Here is a 26096-nt window from a genome sequence, read left to right on the forward strand (position 1 = left end):
GTGAGCTATGTGGAGAGGCTGAACAGACTCGGACTGTTTTCATTCGAAAGACAGAGGTTGAGGGGTGACCTGATCGAGGTCTACAAGATTATGAGGGGCATGGATAGAATGGATGGGCAGGCACTCTTTCCCAGGGTGGGTGTAGGGGGTCAGTCACCAGGGGGCATAGGTTTATGGTCCATGGAACAAAGTTTAGAGGAGATGAGCAAGGCAGGTTTTTTGCACAGAAGGTTGTGAGTGCCTGTAACGCGTTGCCAGGCGAGCTTGTGGAAGCAGATAGATTAACAGCGTTCAAAAAGCATCTTGACAAGTCCATGGCTAGGATGGGTATAGATGGAGACGGCACAAGTAAGTGTAGTGGGTTTTGGCAAAGGTTGGAATCATGACCGGAAGGGCCTGTTCCTGTGCTGTATTGTTCTTTGTTCTTTGAAGCTGACAAAGGGCGAAGAAAAAGGGGGAAGCGAGGAAAAGGGATTAATCAGGGAGGATAGCAAGGGGGTGGTCGGGGGGTGATGTGGAGGGAGGGCTGGCGGGGCGCAAGATGTGGGATAGGGCACGCTGAGCTAGACGGCAGCAATCTGTAAGTAAAGTAACGTAAGACAAAAGCTTTTTTTTCTCGTTACTCTGTACAACAAATAAAGACGAACGTCAATGTACATAATGTTGAAAATGCCATTGAAAAGATTTATTGCAAAAAAAGGAATGATCTTAAATCAATAGCAAGAAACGTTTTAAGATGGTGAGGCGTAGATTTTCTGTGGGTAGAGTTGAGGAATCGCAAAGGTAAAAAGACCCTGACGGGAGTTATGTACAGGGACCCTAGCAGGAGTCAGGATGTGGGGCAGAAAATAAATCAGGAGACAGAAAAGGCATGTAAAAAAGGCAATATTATAATAATCATGGGGGACTTCAATATGCAAGTGGACTGGGAAAATCAGGTTGGTTGTGGATCACAAGAACGGGAATTTGTGGAATGTCTAAGAGATGTTTTTTTGGAACAGCTTGTGGTAGAGCCTGCTAGAGAACAAGGAATTCTGGATTTGGTGATGTGTAACGAGGCAGACTTGATTAGGAAACTTAAGGTGAAGGAACCCTTCGGGAGGAGTGACCACAATGTGTTCGAATCCAACAGGGGAGAAGATGGAGTAGTGGTACTGTCACTGAACGAGTGAACCCAGTCTAATGCTCTGGAGTCCCAGGTTCAAATCTCACCACTGCAGATGGTGAAATCTGAATTCAATAAAAAACTTGAATTAAAACATTATCGATTGTCGGAAAAATCCATCTGGTTCACTAAAGTCCTTCAGGGAAGGAAATCTGCCGTCCTTACCTGGCCTGGCCTACATGTGATTCCAGACCCACAACAAAGTGGTTGACTTTTAACTGTCCCCTCAAGGGCAATTAGGGGTGGGCAATAAATGCTGGCACAGCCTGCGACCCCACGTCCCGTGAACAAATTTTTAAAAAACCTGCAGTTTGAGAGGGAGAAGCTGGAATCAGATGTAACGGTATTACAATTAAATAAGGGTAACTACAAAGACATGAGGGAGGAGCTGGCCAGAGTTGATTGGAAAAGGAGCCTTGCGGGGAAGACAGTGGAACTTCAATGGCAGGGGTTTTTGGGGGTTATTATGGAGGCACAACAGAAATTCATCCCAAGGAGGAGGAAACATGCCAAGTAGAGGACGAGGCATCCATGGTTGACGAGGTAAATCAAGGGCAGCATAAAAGCAAAGAAAAAAGCATACAAAATGGCGAGGTTTAGGTGCAAGGCAGATTATTGGGATGCCTGTAAAAACACGCAGAGGACAACTAAGATTTATAAAGAGCGAGAGCTGAGAGTCAGAGCGGAGATTTAAAAGGAGAGAGAGCTGAGAGTCAGAGCGGAGATTTATAAAGAGCAGGAGCTGAGTCAGAGCGGAGATTTAAAAGAGCAGGGTGATTAGATGTCCTGATAAGGGGGTGAAGATGAAATATGAATGTGAGCTAGCTAGTAATAGAAAGAAGATAGCATGAAATTTTTTGACAGATTAAAGGTAAGCGAGAGGCAAGAATAGACATTGGACCACAGCTCCTGCTCTTTTAAAATCTGTGCTCTGACTGTCAGTTCCCCCTCTTTTTAAATTTCCGCTCTGACTCTCAGCTCCCACTCTTTTTAAATCTGCGCTCTGACTATCAGCTCCTACTCTTTATAAATCTCCGCTCTGACTCTCAGCTCCTGCTCTTTTAAACTTTCCGCTCTGACTCTCAGCTCCCGCTCTTTTTAAATTTCCGCTCTGACTCTCAGATCCCGCTCTTTCTAAAACTCTGCTCTGACTCTGAGCTTCGCTCTTTATAAATCTCCGCTCTGACTCTCAGCTCCAGCTCTTTATAAATCTCCGCTCTGACTATCAGCTGCCACACTTTTTAAACCTCCGCTCTGGCTCTCAGCTCCCGCTCTACTTAAATCTCCAATCTGACTCTAAGCTCCCGCTCTTTTTATATCTCCGCTCTGGCTCTCAGCTCCAGTTCTTTTTAAATTCCGCTCTGGCTCTCAGCTCCAGCTGTTTTTAAATCTCCGCTCTGGCTCTCAGCTCCCGCTCTTTTTAAATTTCCGCTCTGGCTCTCAGCTCCCGCTCTTTTTAAATCTCCGCTCTGACCCTCAGCTCCTGCTCTTTATAAATCTACGCTCTGACTGTCAGCTCCCACTCTTTTTAAATCTCCGCTCTGACTCTCAGCTCCCACTCTTTTTAAACCTCCGCTCTGACCCTCAGCTCCCGCTCTTTTTAAATCTCCGCTCTGATTCTCAGCTCCCACTCTTTTTAAACCTCCGCTCTGACTCTCAGCTCCCACTCTTTTTAAATCTCCGCTCTGACTCTCAGCTCCCGCTCTTTTTAAATCACCGCTCTGACACTCAGCTCCCACTCTTTTTAAACCTCCGCTCTGACCCTCAGCTCCTGCTCTTTATAAATCTCCACTCTGACTCTCAGCTCCCGCTGTTTTTAAAACTCCGCTCTGACTATCAGCTCCCGCTCTTTTAAAAATTTTAATCACCAGCTCTGACTCTCCACTCCCGCTCTTTTTCAACCTCCGCTCTGGCTCTTAGCTCCCACTCTTTTTAATCTCTCAGCTCCTGCTCTTTTTATATCTCCGCTCTGGCTCTCAGCTCCAGCTCTTTTTAAATCTCCGCTCTGGCTCTCAGCTCCTGCTTGTTTTAAATTTCCGCTCTGACTCTCAGCTCCAGCTCTTTTTAAATTTCCGCTCTGCCTCTCAGCTCCCGCTCTTTTTAAATTTCTGCTCTGACTCTCAGATCCCTCTCTTTTTAAAATGCCGTTCGAACTCTTGGCTCCCGTTCCTTTTAAATCTCCGCTCTGACTCTGGGCTTCGCTCTTTATAAATCTCCGTTCTGACTCTCAGCTCCCTCTCGTTTTAAATCTCCGCTCTGACTATCAGCTCCCGCTCTTTATAAATCTCTGCTCTGACTCTCAGCTCCCGCTCTTTTTAAATCTCCGCTCTGGCTCTCAGCTCCCACTCTACTTAAATCTCCACTCTGACTCTAAGCTTCCGCTCTTTTTAAATTTCCGCTCTGACTCTCAGATCCCGCTCTTTCTAAAACTCTGCTCTGACTCTGAGCTTCGCTCTTTATAAATCTCCGCTCTGACCCTCAGCTCCAGCTCTTTATAAATCTCCGCTCTGACTATCAGCTGCCACACTTTTTAAACCTCCGCTCTGGCTCTCAGCTCCCGCTCTACTTAAATCTCCAATCTGACTCTAAGCTCCCGCTCTTTTTATATCTCCGCTCTGGCTCTCAGCTCCAGTTCTTTTTAAATTCCGCTCTGGCTCTCAGCTCCAGCTGTTTTTAAATCTCCGCTCTGACCCTCAGCTCCTGCTCTTTATAAATCTACGCTCTGACTGTCAGCTCCCACTCTTTTTAAATCTCCGCTCTGACTCTCAGCTCCCACTCTTTTTAAACCTCCGCTCTGACCCTCAGCTCCCGCTCTTTTTAAATCTCCGCTCTGATTCTCAGCTCCCACTCTTTTTAAACCTCCGCTCTGACTCTCAGCTCCCACTCTTTTTAAATCTCCGCTCTGACTCTCAGCTCCCGCTCTTTTTAAATCACCGCTCTGACACTCAGCTCCCACACTTTTTAAACCTCCGCTCTGACCCTCAGCTCCTGCTATTTATAAATCTCCACTCTGACTCTCAGCTGCCGCTGTTTTTAAAACTCCGCTCTGACTATCAGCTCCCGCTCTCTTAAAAATTTTAATCACCAGCTCTGACTCTCCACTCCCGCTCTTTTTAAACCTCCGCTCTGGCTCTTAGCTCCCACTCTTTTTAATCTCTCAGCTCCTGCTCTTTTTATATCTCCGCTCTGGCTCTCAGCTCCAGCTCTTTTTAAATCTCCGCTCTGGCTCTCAGCTCCTGCTTGTTTTAAATTTCCGCTCTGACTCTCAGCTCCAGCTCTTTTTAAATTTCCGCTCTGCCTCTCAGCTCCCGCTCTTTTAAAATTTCTGCTCTGACTCTCAGATCCCTCTCTTTTTAAAATGCCGTTCGAACTCTTGGCTCCCGTTCCTTTTAAATCTCCGCTCTGACTCTGGGCTTCGCTCTTTATAAATCTCCGTTCTGACTCTCAGCTCCCTCTCGTTTTAAATCTCCGCTCTGACTATCAGCTCCCGCTCTTTATAAATCTCCGCTCTGACTCTCAGCTCCCGCTCTTTTTAAATCTCCGCTCTGGCTCTCAGCTCCCACTCTACTTAAATCTCCACTCTGACTCTAAGCTTCCGCTCTTTTTAAATTTCCGCTCTGACTCTCAGATCCCGCTCTTTCTAAAACTCTGCTCTGACTCTGAGCTTCGCTCTTTATAAATCTCCGCTCTGACCCTCAGCTCCAGCTCTTTATAAATCTCCGCTCTGACTATCAGCTGCCACACTTTTTAAACCTCCGATCTGGCTCTCAGCTCCCGCTCTACTTAAATCTCCAATCTGACTCTAAGCTCCCGCTCTTTTTATATCTCCGCTCTGGCTCTCAGCTCCAGTTCTTTTTAAATTCCGCTCTGGCTCTCAGCTCCAGCTGTTTTTAAATCTCCGCTCTGACTCTGAGCTTCGCTCTTTATAAATCTCCGCTCTGACCCGCAGCTCCCGCTCTTTATAAATCTCCGCTCTGACTCTCAGCTCCCACTATTCTTAAATCTCCGCTCAGACTCTCAGCTCCGCTCCACTTTTATCTCCCCTGTGGCTCACAACTCCAGCTCTTTTTAAATCTCCGCTATGACTCTCAGCTCCCGCTCCTTTTCAATCACCCGCTCTGACTCTCCGCTCCCGCTCTTTTTATACCTCCGCTCTGGCTCGTAGCTCCCACTATTTTTAAGCGCTCAGCTCCCGCTCTTTTTATATCTCTGCTCTGGCTCTCAGCTCCAGCTCTTTTTAAATCTTCGCTCTGGCTCTCAGCTACGCTCTACTTAAATCTCAACTCTGACTCACAGCTGCCGCTCTTTTTAAATTTCCGCTCATACTCTCAGCTGCCGCTCTTTTTAAATTTCCGCGCTGACTCTCAGCTCCCGCTCTTTTTAAATTTCCGCTCTGCCTCTCAGATCCCGCTCTTTTTAAAAATCCGTTCGTACCCATGGCTCCCATTCCTTTTAAATCTCCGCTCTGACTCTGATCTTCGCTCTTTATAAATCTCCGCTCCGACCCTCTGTGCCCGCTCCTTTTAAATCTCCGCTCTGACTCTGAGCTTCGCTCTTTATAAATCTACACTCTGACCCTCAGCTCCCGCTCTTTTTAAATTTCGCTCTGACTCTCAGCTCCCGCTCCTTTTTAATCACCCGCTTTGACTCTCCGCTCCCGCTCTTTTTATACCTCCGCTCTGGCTCTTAGCTCCCACATTTTTTAAGCTCTCAGCTCCCGTTCTTTTATATCTCTGCTCTGGCTCTCAGCTCCAGCTCTTTTTAATTCTTCGCTCTGGCTCTCAGCTCGCGCTCTTTTTAAATTTCCGCGCTGACTCTCAGATCCCGCTCTTTTTAAAAATCCGTTCGTACCCATGGCTCCCGTTCCTTTTAATTCTCCGCTCTGACTCTGATCTTCGCTCTTTATAAATCTCCGCTCTTACTCTCAGCTCCAGCTCTTTTTAAATGTCCACTCTGACTCCCAGCACCCGCTCTTTATAAATCGCCGCTCTGGCTCTCAGCTCCCAATCTTTTTAAATCTCCCCTCTGGCTCTCATCTCCCGCTCTTTTTAAATCTCAGCTCTGACTCTCGGTTCCCGCTCTTTATAAATCTCCGCTCTGACTCTCAGCTCCCGCTCTTCAGATGCCTCCGCTCTTGCTCCCAGCTCCCGCTCTTTTTAAATCTTCGCTCTGATTCTCAGCTCGAGCTCTTTGTAAATCTCCGCTCTGACTCTCAGCTCCCGCTCTTTACAAATCCCCACTCTGAATCTCAGCTCCGGCTCTTTATGAATCTCCACTTTGCCTCTCAGCTCCGGCTCTTTAAATATCTCTGCTCTGACTGTGAGCTCACGCTCTTTTTAAATCACCGCTCTGACTCTGAGCACCTGCTCTTTTTAAATCTCCGCTCTGACTCTCAGCTCCCGCTCTTTGTAAATCTCCCTCTCTGACTCAGCTCACGCTCTTTTTAAATCTCTGCTCTGACTCAGCACCCGCTCTTCTTAAACCTCCGCTCTGACTCTCAGCTCCAGCTCTTATTAAATGTCCGCTCTGGCTCTCAGCTCCTTCTCTTTTTAAATCTCTGCTGTGACTCTCATCGTCCCCTCTTTTTAAATACCTGCTCTGACTCTCGGTTCCCGCTCTTGAAAAATCATCGCTCTGACTCAGCACGCGCACTTTATAAATCTCCGATCTGACTCTCAGCTCCGGCTCTTTATATATCTCCGCTCTGACTCTCAGCTCCTGCTCTTTATAAATCTCTGCTGTGACTCTCATCTCCCGCTCTTTTTAAAGCTCCGCTCTGACTCTCTGATCCAGCTCTTTTTAAATCTCTGCTCTGACTCTCAGCTCCCATTCTTTTTAAATCTGCCACTCTGACTCTCAGCTCCCGCTTTTTTTACATCTCCGCTCTGACTCTCAGCTCCTGCTCTTTTTAAATCTCTGATGTGACTCTCATCTCCCGATCTTTTTAGATCTCCGCTGAATCTCTGCTCCCACTCTTTATAAATCTCCCACTCTGACTCAGCTCCGCTCTTTTTAAACCTCCGCTCTTACTCTCAGCTCCAGCTCTTTTTAAATCTCCACTCTGGCTCTCAGCTCCTGCTCTTTTTAAATCTCCGCTCTGACTCTCAGCTCACACTCTATTTAAATCTCCGCGCTAACCCTCAGTTCCCATTCTTTATAAATCTCCCTCTCTGACTCAGCTCCGCTCTTTTTAAACCTCCGCTCTTACTATCAGCTCCAGCTCTTTTTAAATATCCGCTCTGACTCTCAGTTCCTGCTCTTTTTAAATCTCCACTCTGGCTCTCAGATCCTGCTCTTTTTAAATCTCTGCTATGACTCTCATCTCCCACTCTTTTTAAATCTCTGCTCTGACTCTCGGTTCCCGCTCTTTATAAATCTCCGTTCTGGCTCTCAGCTCACGCTCTTTATAAATCTCCGCACTGACTCTCAGCTCCGGCTCTTTATATATCTCAGCTCTGACTTCGAGTTCCCACTCTTTTTAAATCTCTGCTGACTCGCAGCTCCCGCTCTTTTTAAATCTGCGCTCTGTCCCAGCTCCCGCTCTTATTAAATCTCCACTCTGACTCTCAGCTCCTGCTCTTTTAAAAATCTGCTGACTCTCACCTTCCACTCTTTATAAATCTCCGCACTGTCTGTCAGCTGCATCTCTTTTTAAATCTGCCGCTCTGACTCTCAGCTCACGCTTTTTTAAAATCTCCGCTCAGACTATCAGCTCCCGCTCATTTTCAATCACAGCTCTGACTCTCATAGAATCATAGAATCATAGAAGTTTACAGCATGGAAACAGGCCCTTCGGCCCAACCAGTCCATGCCGCCCAGTTTTTACCATTAAGCTAGTCCCAGCTGCCCGCACTTGGCCCATAACCCTCTATACCCATCCTACCCATGTAACCATCTAAATGCTTTTTGAAAGACACAATTGTACCCGCTTCTACTACTACCTCTGGCAGCCCATTCCAGACACTCACTACCCTCTGAGTGAAGAAATTGCCCCTCTGGGCCCTTCTGAATCTCTCCCCTCTCACCTTAAACCTATGCCCTCTAGTTTTAGACTCCCCTACCTTTGGGAAAAGATGTTGACTCTCTGCTCCAGCTGTTTTTAAATCTCCGCTCTGACTCTCTGCTCCAGCTCTTTTTAAATCTCTGCTCTGACTCTCTGATCCCATTCTTTTTAAATCTGCCACTCTGACTCTCAGCTCCCGCTTTTTTAAAATCTCCGCTCTGACTCTCAGCTCCTGCTCTTTTTAAATCTCTGCTGTGACTCTCATCTCCCGATCTTTTTAAATCTCCGCTCGGACTCTCATCTCCCGCTCTTTATAAATCTCCGCTGACTCTCTGCTCCCACTCTTTATAAATCTCCCTCTCTGACTCAGCTCCGCTCTTTTTAAACCTCCGCTCTTACTCTCTGCTCCAGCTCTTTTTGAATGTCCGCTCTGACTCTCAGTTCCTGCTCTTTTTAAATCTCCACTCTGGCTCTCTGCCCCTGCTCTTTTTAAATCTCCGCTCTGACTCTCAGCTCACACTCTATTTAAATCTCCACGCTAACCCTCTGTTCCCATTCTTTATAAATCTCCCTCTCTGACTCAGCTCCGCTCTTTCTATACCTCCGCTCTGACTATCAGCTCCAGCTCTTTTTAAATATCCGCTCTGACTCTCAGTTCCTGCTCTTTTTAAATCTCCACTCTGCCTCTCAGATCCTGCTCTTTTTAAACCCTGCTCTGACTCTCGGTTCCAGCTCTTTAAAATCATCGCTCTGACTCTCAGCACGCGCTCTTTATAAATCTCCGATCTGACTCTCAGCTCCTGCTCTTTATATATCTCCGTTCGGGCTCTCAGCTCCCGCTCTTTATAAATCTCCGCACTGACTCTCAGCTCCGGCTCTTTATATATCTCCACTCTGACTTCGATCTGCCGCTCTTTTTAAATTTCTGCTCTGACTCTCAGATCCCTCTCTTTTTAAAATGCCGTTCGAACTCTTGGCTCCCGTTCCTTTTAAATCTCCGCTCTGACTCTGGGCTTCGCTCTTTATAAATCTCCGTTCTGACTCTCAGCTCCCTCTCGTTTTAAATCTCCGCTCTGACTATCAGCTCCCGCTCTTTATAAATCTCCGCTCTGACTCTCAGCTCCCGCTCTTTTTAAATCTCCGCTCTGGCTCTCAGCTCCCACTCTACTTAAATCTCCACTCTGACTCTAAGCTTCCGCTCTTTTTAAATTTCCGCTCTGACTCTCAGATCCCGCTCTTTCTAAAACTCTGCTCTGACTCTGAGCTTCGCTCTTTATAAATCTCCGCTCTGACCCTCAGCTCCAGCTCTTTATAAATCTCCGCTCTGACTATCAGCTGCCACACTTTTTAAACCTCCGCTCTGGCTCTCAGCTCCCGCTCTACTTAAATCTCCAATCTGACTCTAAGCTCCCGCTCTTTTTATATCTCCGCTCTGGCTCTCAGCTCCAGTTCTTTTTAAATTCCGCTCTGGCTCTCAGCTCCAGCTGTTTTTAAATCTCCGCTCTGACCCTCAGCTCCTGCTCTTTATAAATCTACGCTCTGACTGTCAGCTCCCACTCTTTTTAAATCTCCGCTCTGACTCTCAGCTCCCACTCTTTTTAAACCTCCGCTCTGACCCTCAGCTCCCGCTCTTTTTAAATCTCCGCTCTGATTCTCAGCTCCCACTCTTTTTAAACCTCCGCTCTGACTCTCAGCTCCCACTCTTTTTAAATCTCCGCTCTGACTCTCAGCTCCCGCTCTTTTTAAATCACCGCTCTGACACTCAGCTCCCACTCTTTTTAAACCTCCGCTCTGACCCTCAGCTCCTGCTCTTTATAAATCTCCACTCTGACTCTCAGCTGCCGCTGTTTTTAAAACTCCGCTCTGACTATCAGCTCCCGCTCTTTTAAAAATTTTAATCACCAGCTCTGACTCTCCGCTCCCGCTCTTTTTAAACCTCCGCTCTGGCTCTTAGCTCCCACTCTTTTTAATCTCTCAGCTCCTGCTCTTTTTATATCTCCGCTCTGGCTCTCAGCTCCAGCTCTTTTTAAATCTCCGCTCTGGCTCTCAGCTCCTGCTTGTTTTAAATTTCCGCTCTGACTCTCAGCTCCAGCTCTTTTTAAATTTCCGCTCTGCCTCTCAGCTCCCGCTCTTTTAAAATTTCTGCTCTGACTCTCAGATCCCTCTCTTTTTAAAATGCCGTTCGAACTCTTGGCTCCCGTTCCTTTTAAATCTCCGCTCTGACTCTGGGCTTCGCTCTTTATAAATCTCCGTTCTGACTCTCAGCTCCCTCTCGTTTTAAATCTCCGCTCTGACTATCAGCTCCCGCTCTTTATAAATCTCCGCTCTGACTCTCAGCTCCCGCTCTTTTTAAATCTCCGCTCTGGCTCTCAGCTCCCACTCTACTTAAATCTCCACTCTGACTCTAAGCTTCCGCTCTTTTTAAATTTCCGCTCTGACTCTCAGATCCCGCTCTTTTTAACACACCGTTCGGACTCACGGATTCCGCTCCTTTTAGATCTCCGCTCTGACTCTGAGCTTCGCTCTTTATAAATCTCCGCTCTGACCCGCAGCTCCCGCTCTTTATAAATCTCCGCTCTGACTCTCAGCTCCCACTATTCTTAAATCTCCGCTCAGACTCTCAGCTCCGCTCCACTTTTATCTCCCCTGTGGCTCACAACTCCAGCTCTTTTTAAATCTCCGCTATGACTCTCAGCTCCCGCTCCTTTTCAATCACCCGCTCTGACTCTCCGCTCCCGCTCTTTTTATACCTCCGCTCTGGCTCTTAGCTCCCACTATTTTTAAGCGCTCAGCTCCCGCTCTTTTTATATCTCTGCTCTGGCTCTCAGCTCCAGCTCTTTTTAAATCTTCGCTCTGGCTCTCAGCTACGCTCTACTTAAATCTCAACTCTGACTCACAGCTGCCGCTCTTTTTAAATTTCCGCTCATACTCTCAGCTGCCGCTCTTTTTAAATTTCCGCGCTGACTCTCAGCTCCCGCTCTTTTTAAATTTCCGCTCTGCCTCTCAGATCCCGCTCTTTTTAAAAATCCGTTCATACCCATGGCTCCCGTTCCTTTTAAATCTCCGCTCTGACTCTGATCTTCGCTCTTTACAAATCTCCGCTCCGACCCTCTGTGCCCGCTCCTTTTAAATCTCCGCTCTGACTCTGAGCTTCGCTCTTTACAAATCTCCGCTCCGACCCTCTGTGCCCGCTCCTTTTAAATCTCCGCTCTGACTCTGAGCTTCGCTCTTTATAAATCTACACTCTGACCCTCAGCTCCCGCTCTTTTTAAATTTCGCTCTGACTCTCAGCTCCCGCTCCTTTTTAATCACCCGCTTTGACTCTCCGCTCCCGCTCTTTTTATACCTCCGCTCTGGCTCTTAGCTCCCACATTTTTTAAGCTCTCAGCTCCCGTTCTTTTATATCTCTGCTCTGGCTCTCAGCTCCAGCTCTTTTTAATTCTTCGCTCTGGCTCTCAGCTCGCGCTCTTTTTAAATTTCCGCGCTGACTCTCAGATCCCGCTCTTTTTAAAAATCCGTTCGTACCCATGGCTCCCGTTCCTTTTAATTCTCCGCTCTGACTCTGATCTTCGCTCTTTATAAATCTCCGCTCTTACTCTCAGCTCCAGCTCTTTTTAAATGTCCACTCTGACTCCCAGCACCCGCTCTTTATAAATCGCCGCTCTGGCTCTCAGCTCCCAATCTTTTTAAATCTCCCCTCTGGCTCTCATCTCCCGCTCTTTTTAAATCTCAGCTCTGACTCTCGGTTCCCGCTCTTTATAAATCTCCGCTCTGACTCTCAGCTCCCGCTCTTCAGATGCCTCCGCTCTTGCTCCCAGCTCCCGCTCTTTTTAAATCTTCGCTCTGATTCTCAGCTCGAGCTCTTTGTAAATCTCCGCTCTGACTCTCAGCTCCCGCTCTTTACAAATCCCCACTCTGAATCTCAGCTCCGGCTCTTTATGAATCTCCACTTTGCCTCTCAGCTCCGGCTCTTTAAATATCTCTGCTCTGACTGTGAGCTCACGCTCTTTTTAAATCACCGCTCTGACTCTGAGCACCTGCTCTTTTTAAATCTCCGCTCTGACTCTCAGCTCCCGCTCTTTGTAAATCTCCCTCTCTGACTCAGCTCACGCTCTTTTTAAATCTCTGCTCTGACTCTCAGCACCCGCTCTTCTTAAACCTCCGCTCTGACTCTCAGCTCCAGCTCTTATTAAATGTCCGCTCTGGCTCTCAGCTCCTTCTCTTTTTAAATCTCTGCTGTGACTCTCATCGCCCCCTCTTTTTAAATACCTGCTCTGACTCTCGGTTCCCGCTCTTGAAAAATCATCGCTCTGACTCAGCACGCGCACTTTATAAATCTCCGATCTGACTCTCAGCTCCGGCTCTTTATATATCTCCGTTCTGGCTCTCTGCTCCCGCTCTTTATAAATCTCCGCACTGACTCTCAGCTCCGGCTCTTTATATATCTCAGCTCTGACTTCGAGCTCCCGCTCTTTTTAAATCTCTGCTGACTCTCAGCTCCCGCTCTTTTTAAATGTGCGCTCTGTCCCAGCTCCCGCTCTTATTAAATCTCCACTCTGACTCTCAGCTCCAGCTCTTTTAAAAATCTGCTGACTCTCACCTTCCACTCTTTATAAATCTCCGCACTGTCTGTCAGCTGCATCTCTTTTTAAATCTGCCACTCTGACTCTCAGCTCACGCTTTTTTAAAATCTGCGCTCAGACTCTCAGCTCCAGCTCATTTTAAATCATGGCTCTGACTCTCTGCTCCAGCTGTTTTTAAATCTCCGCTCTGACTCTCCGCTCCAGCTCTTTTTAAATCTCCGCTCTGGCTCTCAGCTCCCCTTATTTTTAAACCTGCCGCTCTAACTCTCAGCTCCCGCTTTTTTTAAATCTCCGCTCTGACTCTCAGCTCCTGCTCTTTATAAATCTCTGCTGTGACTCTCATCTCCCGCTCTTTTTAAAGCTCCGCTCTGACTCTCTGATCCAGCTCTTTTTAAATCTCTGCTCTGACTCTCAGCTCCCATTCTTTTTAAATCTGCCACTCTGACTCTCAGCTCCCGCTTTTTTTACATCTCCGCTCTGACTCTCAGCTCCTGCTCTTTTTAAATCTCTGATGTGACTCTCATCTCCCGATCTTTTTAGATCTCCGCTGAATCTCTGCTCCCACTCTTTATAAATCTCCCACTCTGACTCAGCTCCGCTCTTTTTAAACCTCCGCTCTTACTCTCAGCTCCAGCTCTTTTTAAATCTCCACTCTGGCTCTCAGCTCCTGCTCTTTTTAAATCTCCGCTCTGACTCTCAGCTCACACTCTATTTAAATCTCCGCGCTAACCCTCAGTTCCCATTCTTTATAAATCTCCCTCTCTGACTCAGCTCCGCTCTTTTTAAACCTCCGCTCTTACTATCAGCTCCAGCTCTTTTTAAATATCCGCTCTGACTCTCAGTTCCTGCTCTTTTTAAATCTCCACTCTGGCTCTCAGATCCTGCTCTTTTTAAATCTCTGCTATGACTCTCATCTCCCACTCTTTTTAAATCTCTGCTCTGACTCTCGGTTCCCGCTCTTTATAAATCTCCGTTCTGGCTCTCAGCTCACGCTCTTTATAAATCTCCGCACTGACTCTCAGCTCCGGCTCTTTATATATCTCAGCTCTGACTTCGAGTTCCCACTCTTTTTAAATCTCTGCTGACTCGCAGCTCCCGCTCTTTTTAAATCTGCGCTCTGTCCCAGCTCCCGCTCTTATTAAATCTCCACTCTGACTCTCAGCTCCTGCTCTTTTAAAAATCTGCTGACTCTCACCTTCCACTCTTTATAAATCTCCGCACTGTCTGTCAGCTGCATCTCTTTTTAAATCTGCCGCTCTGACTCTCAGCTCACGCTTTTTTAAAATCTCCGCTCAGACTATCAGCTCCCGCTCATTTTCAATCACAGCTCTGACTCTCATAGAATCATAGAATCATAGAAGTTTACAGCATGGAAACAGGCCCTTCGGCCCAACCAGTCCATGCCGCCCAGTTTTTACCATTAAGCTAGTCCCAGCTGCCCGCACTTGGCCCATAACCCTCTATACCCATCCTACCCATGTAACCATCTAAATGCTTTTTGAAAGACACAATTGTACCCGCTTCTACTACTACCTCTGGCAGCCCATTCCAGACACTCACTACCCTCTGAGTGAAGAAATTGCCCCTCTGGGCCCTTCTGAATCTCTCCCCTCTCACCTTAAACCTATGCCCTCTAGTTTTAGACTCCCCTACCTTTGGGAAAAGATGTTGACTCTCTGCTCCAGCTGTTTTTAAATCTCTGCTCTGACTCTCTGCTCCAGCTCTTTTTAAATCTCCGCTCTGGCTCTCAGGTCCCCTTCTTTTTAAACCTGCCGCTCTAACTCTCAGCTCCCGCTTTTTTAAAACCTCCGCTCTGACTCTCAGCTCCTGCTCTTTATAAATCTCTGCTGTGACTCTGATCTCCCGCTCTTTTTAAATCTCCGCTCTGACTCTCTGCTCCAGCTCTTTTTAAATCTCTGCTCTGACTCTCTGATCCCATTCTTTTTAAATCTGCCACTCTGACTCTCAGCTCCCGCTTTTTTAAAATCTCCGCTCTGACTCTCAGCTCCTGCTCTTTTTAAATCTCTGCTGTGACTCTCATCTCCCGATCTTTTTAAATCTCCGCTCGGACTCTCATCTCCCGCTCTTTATAAATCTCCGCTGACTCTCTGCTCCCACTCTTTATAAATCTCCCTCTCTGACTCAGCTCCGCTCTTTTTAAACCTCCGCTCTTACTCTCTGCTCCAGCTCTTTTTGAATGTCCGCTCTGACTCTCAGTTCCTGCTCTTTTTAAATCTCCACTCTGGCTCTCTGCCCCTGCTCTTTTTAAATCTCCGCTCTGACTCTCAGCTCACACTCTATTTAAATCTCCACGCTAACCCTCTGTTCCCATTCTTTATAAATCTCCCTCTCTGACTCAGCTCCGCTCTTTCTATACCTCCGCTCTGACTATCAGCTCCAGCTCTTTTTAAATATCCGCTCTGACTCTCAGTTCCTGCTCTTTTTAAATCTCCACTCTGCCTCTCAGATCCTGCTCTTTTTAAATCTCTGCTGTGACTCTCATCTCCCACTCTTTTTAAATCTCTGCTCTGACTCTCGGTTCCCGCTCTTTATAAATCACCGCTCTGACTCTCAGCACGCGCTCTTTATAAACCTCCGATCTGACTCCCAGCACCCGCTCTTTATAAATCTCCGCTCTGGCTCTCAGCTCCCACTCTTTTTAAATCTCCGCTCTGGCTCTCATCTCCCGTTCTTTTTAAATCTCTGCTCTGTCTCTCGGTTCCCGCTCTTTATAAATCTCCGCTCTGACTCTCAGCTCGCGCTCTTTAGAAGTCTCGCTCTGACTCTCAGCTCCCGCTCTTTATAAATCTCCACTCTGACTCTCAGCTCCCGCTCTTTAAAAATCATCGCTCTGACTCTCAGCACGCGCTCTTTATAAATCTCCGATCTGACTCTCAGTTCCTGCTCTTTATATATCTCCGTTCTGGCTCTCAACTCCCGCTCTTTATAAATCTCTGCTCTGATCTCATCTCCCGCTCTTTTTAAACCCTGCTCTGACTCTCGGTTCCAGCTCTTTAAAAATCATCGCTCTGACTCTCAGCACGCGCTCTTTATAAATCTCCGATCTGACTCTCAGCTCCTGCTCTTTATATATCTCCGTTCGGGCTCTCAGCTCCCGCTCTTTATAAATCTCCGCACTGACTCTCAGCTCCGGCTCTTTATATATCTCCACTCTGACTTCGATCTGCCGCTCTTTTTAAATCTCTGCTGACTCTCAGCTCCCGCTCTTTTTAAATCTGCGCACTGTCCCAGCTGCCGCTCTTATTAAATCTCCACTCTGACTCTCAGCTCCAGCTCTTTTTAAATATCTGCTGACTCTCACCTTCCACTCTTTATAAATCTCCGCACTGTCTGTCAGCTGCATCTCTTTTTAAATCTGCCGCTCTGACTCACAGCTCCTGCTTTTTTAAAATCTCCGCTCAGACTCTCAGCTCCCGCTCTTTTTAAATCACGGCTCTGACTCTCTGCTCCAGCTGTTTTTAAATCTCCGCTCTGGCTCTCAGCTCCCACTCTTTTTAAATCTCCGTTCTGGCTCTCATCTCCCGTTCTTTTTAAATCTCTGCTCTGTCTCTCGGTTCCCGCTCTTTATAAATCTCCGCTCTGACTCTCAGCTCGCGCTCTTTAGAAGTCTCGCTCTGACTCTCAGCTCCCGCTCTTTATAAATCTCCACTCTGACTCTCAGCTCCCGCTCTTTAAAAATCATCGCTCTGACTCTCAGCACGTGCTCTTTATAAATCTCCGATCTGACTCTCAGTTCCTGCTCTTTATATATCTCCGTTCTGGCTCTCAACTCCCGCTCTTTATAAATCTCTGCTCTGATCTCATCTCCCGCTCTTTTTAAACCCTGCTCTGACTCTCGGTTCCAGCTCTTTAAAAATCATCGCTCTGACTCTCAGCACGCGCTCTTTATAAATCTCCGATCTGACTCTCAGCTCCTTCTCTTTATATATCTCCGTTCGGGCTCTCAGCTCCCGCTCTTTATAAATATCCGCACTGACTCTCAGCTCCGGCTCTTTATATATCTCCACTCTGACTTCGATCTGCCGCTCTTTTTAAATCTCTGCTGACTCTCAGCTCCCGCTCTTTTTAAATCTGCGCACTGTCCCAGCTGCCGCTCTTATTAAATCTCCACTCTGACTCTCAGCTCCAGCTCTTTTTAAATATCTGCTGACTCTCACCTTCCACTCTTTATAAATCTCCGCACTGTCTGTCAGCTGCATCTCTTTTTAAATCTGCCACTCTGACTCTCAGCTCACGCTTTTTTAAAATCTGCGCTCAGACTCTCAGCTCCAGCTCATTTTAAATCACGGCTCTGACTCTCTGCTCCAGCTGTTTTTAAATCTCCGCTCTGACTCTCCGCTCCAGCTCTTTTTAAATCTCCGCTCTGGCTCTCAGCTCCCCTTATTTTTAAACCTGCCGCTCTAACTCTCAGCTCCCGCTTTTTTTAAATCTCCGCTCTGACTCTCAGCTCCTGCTCTTTATAAATCTCTGCTGTGACTCTCATCTCCCGCTCTTTTTAAAGCTCCGCTCTGACTCTCTGATCCAGCTCTTTTTAAATCTCCGCTCTGACTCTCCGCTCCAGCTCTTTTTAAATCTCCGCTCTGGCTCTCAGCTCCCCTTCTTTTTAAATCTGCCGCTCTGACTCTCAGCTCCCGCTCTTTTTAAATTTCCGTTCTGACTCTCAGATCCCGCTCTTTTTAAATTTTCATTCCGACTGTCAGCTCCCGCTCTTTTTAAATCACGGCTCTGACTCTCTGCTCCAGCTGTTTTTAAATCTCTGCTCTGACTCTCTGCTCCAGCTCTTTTTAAATCTCCGCTCTGGCTCTCAGGTCCCCTTCTTTTTAAACCTGCCGCTCTAACTCTCAGCTCCCGCTTTTTTAAAACCTCCGCTCTGACTCTCAGCTCCTGCTCTTTATAAATCTCTGCTGTGACTCTGATCTCCCGCTCTTTTTAAATCTCCGCTCTGACTCTCTGCTCCAGCTCTTTTTAAATCTCTGCTCTGACTCTCTGATCCCATTCTTTTTAAATCTGCCACTCTGACTCTCAGCTCCCGCTTTTTTAAAATCTCCGCTCTGACTCTCAGCTCCTGCTCTTTTTAAATCTCTGCTGTGACTCTCATCTCCCGATCTTTTTAAATCTCCGCTCGGACTCTCATCTCCCGCTCTTTATAAATCTCCGCTGACTCTCTGCTCCCACTCTTTATAAATCTCCCTCTCTGACTCAGCTCCGCTCTTTTTAAACCTCCGCTCTTACTCTCTGCTCCAGCTCTTTTTGAATGTCCGCTCTGACTCTCAGTTCCTGCTCTTTTTAAATCTCCACTCTGGCTCTCTGCCCCTGCTCTTTTTAAATCTCCGCTCTGACTCTCAGCTCACACTCTATTTAAATCTCCACGCTAACCCTCTGTTCCCATTCTTTATAAATCTCCCTCTCTGACTCAGCTCCGCTCTTTCTATACCTCCGCTCTGACTATCAGCTCCAGCTCTTTTTAAATATCCGCTCTGACTCTCAGTTCCTGCTCTTTTTAAATCTCCACTCTGCCTCTCAGATCCTGCTCTTTTTAAATCTCTGCTGTGACTCTCATCTCCCACTCTTTTTAAATCTCTGCTCTGACTCTCGGTTCCCGCTCTTTATAAATCACCGCTCTGACTCTCAGCACGCGCTCTTTATAAACCTCCGATCTGACTCCCAGCACCCGCTCTTTATAAATCTCCGCTCTGGCTCTCAGCTCCCACTCTTTTTAAATCTCCGCTCTGGCTCTCATCTCCCGTTCTTTTTAAATCTCTGCTCTGTCTCTCGGTTCCCGCTCTTTATAAATCTCCGCTCTGACTCTCAGCTCGCGCTCTTTAGAAGTCTCGCTCTGACTCTCAGCTCCCGCTCTTTATAAATCTCCACTCTGACTCTCAGCTCCCGCTCTTTAAAAATCATCGCTCTGACTCTCAGCACGCGCTCTTTATAAATCTCCGATCTGACTCTCAGTTCCTGCTCTTTATATATCTCCGTTCTGGCTCTCAACTCCCGCTCTTTATAAATCTCTGCTCTGATCTCATCTCCCGCTCTTTTTAAACCCTGCTCTGACTCTCGGTTCCAGCTCTTTAAAAATCATCGCTCTGACTCTCAGCACGCGCTCTTTATAAATCTCCGATCTGACTCTCAGCTCCTGCTCTTTATATATCTCCGTTCGGGCTCTCAGCTCCCGCTCTTTATAAATCTCCGCACTGACTCTCAGCTCCGGCTCTTTATATATCTCCACTCTGACTTCGATCTGCCGCTCTTTTTAAATCTCTGCTGACTCTCAGCTCCCGCTCTTTTTAAATCTGCGCACTGTCCCAGCTGCCGCTCTTATTAAATCTCCACTCTGACTCTCAGCTCCAGCTCTTTTTAAATATCTGCTGACTCTCACCTTCCACTCTTTATAAATCTCCGCACTGTCTGTCAGCTGCATCTCTTTTTAAATCTGCCGCTCTGACTCACAGCTCCTGCTTTTTTAAAATCTCCGCTCAGACTCTCAGCTCCCGCTCTTTTTAAATCACGGCTCTGACTCTCTGCTCCAGCTGTTTTTAAATCTCCGCTCTGGCTCTCAGCTCCCACTCTTTTTAAATCTCCGTTCTGGCTCTCATCTCCCGTTCTTTTTAAATCTCTGCTCTGTCTCTCGGTTCCCGCTCTTTATAAATCTCCGCTCTGACTCTCAGCTCGCGCTCTTTAGAAGTCTCGCTCTGACTCTCAGCTCCCGCTCTTTATAAATCTCCACTCTGACTCTCAGCTCCCGCTCTTTAAAAATCATCGCTCTGACTCTCAGCACGTGCTCTTTATAAATCTCCGATCTGACTCTCAGTTCCTGCTCTTTATATATCTCCGTTCTGGCTCTCAACTCCCGCTCTTTATAAATCTCTGCTCTGATCTCATCTCCCGCTCTTTTTAAACCCTGCTCTGACTCTCGGTTCCAGCTCTTTAAAAATCATCGCTCTGACTCTCAGCACGCGCTCTTTATAAATCTCCGATCTGACTCTCAGCTCCTTCTCTTTATATATCTCCGTTCGGGCTCTCAGCTCCCGCTCTTTATAAATCTCCGCACTGACTCTCAGCTCCGGCTCTTTATATATCTCCACTCTGACTTCGATCTGCCGCTCTTTTTAAATCTCTGCTGACTCTCAGCTCCCGCTCTTTTTAAATCTGCGCACTGTCCCAGCTGCCGCTCTTATTAAATCTCCACTCTGACTCTCAGCTCCAGCTCTTTTTAAATATCTGCTGACTCTCACCTTCCACTCTTTATAAATCTCCGCACTGTCTGTCAGCTGCATCTCTTTTTAAATCTGCCGCTCTGACTCACAGCTCCTGCTTTTTTAAAATCTCCGCTCAGACTCTCAGCTCCCGCTCTTTTTAAATCACGGCTCTGACTCTCTGCTCCAGCTGTTTTTAAATCTCCGCTCTGACTCTCTGCTCCAGCTCTTTTCAAATCTCCGCTCTGGCTCTCAGCTCCCCTTCTTTTTAAATCTGCCGCTCTGACTCTCAGCTCCCGCTCTTTTTAAATTTCCGTTCTGACTCTCAGATCCCGCTCTTTTTAAATTTTCATTCCGACTGTCAGATTCCGCTCTTTTTAGAACTCCGTTCGGACTCTCGGCACTCGCTCCTTTTAAATCTCCGCTCTGACTCTGAGCTTCGCTCTTTATAAATCTCCGCTCTGACCCTCAGCTCCCGCTCTTTTTAAATTTCCACTCTGACTCTCAGATCCCACTCTTTTTAAAACTCCGATCGGACTCTCGGCTCCCGCTCCTTTTAAATCTCCGCTCTGACTCTCAGCAAGCGCTCTTTATAAATTTACGCTCTGACCCTGAGCTCCCGCTTTTTTTAAACCTCCGCCCTGACCCTCAGCTCCCGCTCTTTACAAATCCCCACTCTGACTCTCAGCTCCGGCTCTTTATGAATTTCCACTTTGGCTCTCAGCTCAGGCTCTTTAAATATCTCCGCTCTGACTGTGAACTCACGCTCTTTACAAATCCCCACTCTGACTCTCAGCTCTGGCTCTTTATGAATCACCACTTTGGCTCTCAGCTACGGCTCTTTAAATATCTGCTGACTCTCACCTTCCTCTCTTTATAAATCTCCGCACTGTCTGTCAGCTGCATCTCGTTTTAAATCAGCCGCCCTGACTCTCAGCTCCTGCTTTTTTAAAATCTCCGCTCAGACTCTCAGCTCCCGCTTTTTTAAAATCACGGCTCTGACTCTCTGCTCCAGCTGTTTTTAAATCTCCGCTCTGACTCTCAGCTCCCGCTCTTTTTAAATTTCCATTCAACTCTCAGAACCCGCTCTTTTTAAATTTTCATTCCGACTGTCAGATCCCGCTCTTTTTAGAACTCCGTTCGGACTCTCGGCACTCGCTCCTTTTAAATCTCCGCTCTGACTCTGTGCTTCGCTCTTTATAAATCTCCGATCTGACATTCAGCACCCGCTCCTTTTAAATCTCCGCTCTAACTCTGAGCTTCGCTCTTTATAAATCACCGCTCTGACCCTCAGATCCCGCTCTTTTTAAATTTCCACTCTGTCTCTCAGATCCCGCTCTTTTTAAAACTCCGTTCGGACTCTCGGCTCCCGCTCCTTTTTAATCTCCGCTCTGACTCTCAGCAAGCGCTCTTTATAAATTTACGCTCTGACCCTCAGCTCCCGCTTTTTTTAAACCTTGGCCCTGACCCTCAGCTCCCGCACTTTATAAAACTCCGCTCTGACACTCAGCTCTTCCTCTTTTTAAATCTCTGCTGCGACTCCCATCTCCCACTGTTTTTAAATCCGCGCTCTGACTCTGCTCCAGCTCTTTTTAAATCTCCGCTCTGGCTCTCAGGTCCCCTTCTTTTTAAACCTGCCGCTCTAACTCTCAGCTCCCGCTTTTTTAAAACCTCCGCTCTGACTCTCAGCTCCTGCTCTTTATAAATCTCTGCTGTGACTCTGATCTCCCGCTCTTTTTAAATCTCCGCTCTGACTCTCTAATCCAGCTCTTTTTAAATCTCTGCTCTGACTCTCTGATCCCATTCTTTTTAAATCTGCCACTCTGACTCTCAGCTCCCGCTTTTTTAAAATCTCCGCTCTGACTCTCAGCTCCTGCTCTTTTTAAATCTCTGCTGTGACTCTCATCTCCCGATCTTTTTAAATCTCCGCTCGGACTCTCAGCTCCCGCTCTTTATAAATCTCCCTCTCTGACTCAGCTCCGCTCTTTTTCAACCTCCGCTCTTACTCTCTGCTCCAGCTCTTTTTAAATGTCCGCTCTGACTCTCAGTTCCTGCTCTTTTTAAATCTCCACTCTGGCTCTCTGCCCCTGCTCTTTTTAAATCTCCGCTCTGACTCTCAGCTCACACTCTATTTAAATCTCCACGCTAACCCTCTGTTCCCATTCTTTATAAATCTCCCTCTCTGACTCAGCTCCGCTCTTTCTATACCTCCGCTCTGACTATCAGCTCCAGCTCTTTTTAAATATCCGCTCTGACTCTCAGTTCCTGCTCTTTTTAAATCTCCACTCTGCCTCTCAGATCCTGCTCTTTTTAAATCTCTGCTGTGACTCTCATCTCCCACTCTTTTTAAATCTCTGCTCTGACTCTCGGTTCCCGCTCTTTATAAATCACCGCTCTGACTCTCAGCACGCGCTCTTTATAAACCTCCGATCTGACTCCCAGCACCCGCTCTTTATATATCTCCGCTCTGGCTCTCAGCTCCCACTCTTTTTAAATCTCCGCTCTGGCTCTCATCTCCCGTTCTTTTTAAATCTCTGCTCTGTCTCTCGGTTCCTGCTCTTTATAAATCTCCGCTCTGACTCTCAGCTCGCGCTCTTTAGAAGTCTCGCTCTGACTCTCAGCTCCCGCTCTTTATAAATCTCCACTCTGACTCTCAGCTCCCGCTCTTTAAAAATCATCGCTCTGACTCTCAGCACGCGCTCTTTATAAATCTCCGATCTGACTCTCAGTTCCTGCTCTTTATATATCTCCGTTCTGGCTCTCAACTCCCGCTCTTTATAAATCTCTGCTCTGATCTCATCTCCCGCTCTTTTTAAACCCTGCTCTGACTCTCGGTTCCAGCTCTTTAAAAATCATCGCTCTGACTCTCAGCACGCGCTCTTTATAAATCTCCGATCTGACTCTCAGCTCCTGCTCTTTATATATCTCCGTTCGGGCTCTCAGCTCCCGCTCTTTATAAATCTCCGCACTGACTCTCAGCTCCGGCTCTTTATATATCTCCACTCTGACTTCGATCTGCCGCTCTTTTTAAATCTCTGCTGACTCTCAGCTCCCGCTCTTTTTAAATCTGCGCACTGTCCCAGCTGCCGCTCTTATTAAATCTCCACTCTGACTCTCAGCTCCAGCTCTTTTTAAATATCTGCTGACTCTCACCTTCCACTCTTTATAAATCTCCGCACTGTCTGTCAGCTGCATCTCTTTTTAAATCTGCCGCTCTGACTCACAGCTCCTGCTTTTTTAAAATCTCCGCTCAGACTCTCAGCTCCCGCTCTTTTTAAATCACGGCTCTGACTCTCTGCTCCAGCTGTTTTTAAATCTCCGCTCTGACTCTCTGCTCCAGCTCTTTTCAAATCTCCGCTCTGGCTCTCAGCTCCCCTTCTTTTTAAATCTGCCGCTCTGACTCTCAGCTCCCGCTCTTTTTAAATTTCCGTTCTGACTCTCAGATCCCGCTCTTTTTAAATTTTCATTCCGACTGTCAGATCCCGCTCTTTTTAGAACTCCGTTCGGACTCTCGGCACTCGCTCCTTTTAAATCTCCGCTCTGACTCTGAGCTTCGCTCTTTATAAATCTCCGCTCTGACCCTCAGCTCCCGCTCTTTTTAAATTTCCACTCTGACTCTCAGATCCCACTCTTTTTAAAACTCCGATCGGACTCTCAACTCCCGCTCCTTTTAAATCTCCGCTCTGACTCTCAGCAAGCGCTCTTTATAAATTTACGCTCTGACCCTGAGCTCCCGCTTTTTTTAAACCTCCGCCCTGACCCTCAGCTCCCGCTCTTTACAAATCCCCACTCTGACTCTCAGCTCCGGCTCTTTATGAATTTCCACTTTGGCTCTCAGCTCAGGCTCTTTAAATATCTCCGCTCTGACTGTGAACTCACGCTCTTTACAAATCCCCACTCTGACTCTCAGCTCTGGCTCTTTATGAATCACCACTTTGGCTCTCAGCTACGGCTCTTTAAATATCTGCTGACTCTCACCTTCCTCTCTTTATAAATCTCCGCACTGTCTGTCAGCTGCATCTCGTTTTAAATCAGCCGCCCTGACTCTCAGCTCCTGCTTTTTTAAAATCTCCGCTCAGACTCTCAGCTCCCGCTTTTTTTAAATCACGGCTCTGACTCTCTGCTCCAGCTGTTTTTAAATCTCCGCTCTGACTCTCTGCTCCAGCTCTTTTCAAATCTCCGCTCTGGCTGTCAGCTCCTGTTCTTTTTAAATCTGCCGCTCTGACTCTCAGCTCCCGCTCTTTTTAAATTTCCGTTCAACTCTCAGAACCCGCTCTTTTTAAATTTTCATTCCGACTGTCAGATCCCGCTCTTTTTAGAACTCCGTTCGGACTCTCGGCACTCGCTCCTTTTAAATCTCCGCTCTGACTCTGTGCTTCGCTCTTTATAAATCTCCGATCTGACATTCAGCACCCGCTCCTTTTAAATCTCCGCTCTAACTCTGAGCTTCGCTCTTTATAAATCACCGCTCTGACCCTCAGATCCCGCTCTTTTTAAATTTCCACTCTGTCTCTCAGATCCCGCTCTTTTTAAAACTCCGTTCGGACTCTCGGCTCCCGCTCCTTTTTAATCTCCGCTCTGACTCTCAGCAAGCGCTCTTTATAAATTTACGCTCTGACCCTCAGCTCCCGCTTTTTTTAAACCTTGGCCCTGACCCTCAGCTCCCGCTCTTTATAAAACTCCGCTCTGACACTCAGCTCTTACTCTTTTTAAATCTCTGCTGCGACTCCCATCTCCCACTGTTTTTAAATCCGCGCTCTGACTCTCTGCTCCAGCTCTTTTTAAATCTCTGCTCTGACTCTCAGCAAGCGCTCTTTATAAATTTACGCTCTGACCCTCAGCTCCCGCTTTTTTTAAACCTCCGCCCTGACCCTCAGCTCCCGCTTTTTTAAAATCTCCGCTCTGACTCTCAGCTCCTACTCTTTTTAAATCTCTGCTGTGACTCTCATCTCCCGACCTTTTTAAATCTCTGCTCGGACTCTCAGCTCCCGCTCTTTATAAATCTCCGCTGACTCTCTGCTCCCACTCTTTATAAATCTCCCTCTCTGACTCAGCTCCCCTCTTTTTAAACCTCTGCTCTTACTGTCAGCTCCAGCTCTTTTTAAATGTCCGCTCTGATTCTCAGTTCCCGCTCTTTTTAAAACCCCGTTCTGACTCTCGGCTCCCGCTCCTTTTAAATCTCCGCTCTGACTCTCAGCAAGCGCTCTTTATAAATTTACGCTTTGACCCTCAGCTCCCGCTCTTTTTAAACCTCCGCCCTGACCCTCAGCTCCCGCTCTTTATAAATCTCCGCTCTGACACTCAGCTCCCCCTCTTTTTAAAACTCCGCTCTGACTCTGAGCTCCAGCTCTTTATAAATCTCCGCTCTGACTCTCAGCTCCCGCTCTTTAGACGTCTCCGCTCTTGCTCCCAGCTCCCGCTCTTTATAAATCTCCGCTCTGACTCTCAGATCCCGCTCTTTTTAAAACTCCGTTCGGACACTCTGCTCCCGCTCCTTTTAAATCTGCGCTCTGACTCTCAGCAAGTGCTCTTTATAAATTTACGCTCTGACCCTCAGCTCCCGCTTTTTTTAAACCTCCACCATGACCCTCAGCTCCCGCTCTTTATAAATCTCCGCTCTGACACTCAGCTCCCACTCTTTTTAAAACTCCGCTCTGACTCTCAGCTCCTGCTCTTTTTAAATCTCTGCTGTGACTCTCATCTCCCGATCTTTTTAAATCTCCGCTCGGACTCTCAGCTCCCGCTCTTTATAAATCTCCGCTGACTCTCTGCTCCCACTCTTTATAAATCTACCTCTCTGACTCAGCTCCGCTCTTTTTAAACCTCCGCTCTTACTCTCTGCTCCAGCTCTTTTTAAATGTCCGCTCTGACTCTCAGTTCCTGCTCTTTTTAAATCTCCACTCTGGCTCTCTGCCCCTGCTCTTTTTAAATCTCCGCTCTGACTCTCAGCTCACACTCTATTTAAATCTCCACGCTAACCCTCTGTTCCCATTCTTTATAAATCTCCCTCTCTGACTCAGCTCCGCTCTTTCTATACCTCCGCTCTGACTATCAGCTCCAGCTCTTTTTAAATATCCGCTCTGACTCTCAGTTCCTGCTCTTTTTAAATCTCCACTCTGCCTCTCAGA

At 47.1% G+C, this 26096-nt stretch overlaps 1 protein-coding gene across 1 annotated transcript in view; it reads left to right on the forward strand.

The window, feature by feature from the left end:
• Positions 1-26096, forward strand: part of LOC140409438 (disintegrin and metalloproteinase domain-containing protein 9-like) — a 956416-nt gene that overhangs the window by 190008 nt on the left and 740312 nt on the right. The window lies entirely within an intron of this gene.

Source organism: Scyliorhinus torazame, chromosome 3 (genome assembly GCF_047496885.1).
Source record: "Scyliorhinus torazame isolate Kashiwa2021f chromosome 3, sScyTor2.1, whole genome shotgun sequence".
In the NCBI taxonomy this organism is placed as follows: domain Eukaryota; kingdom Metazoa; phylum Chordata; class Chondrichthyes; order Carcharhiniformes; family Scyliorhinidae; genus Scyliorhinus; species Scyliorhinus torazame.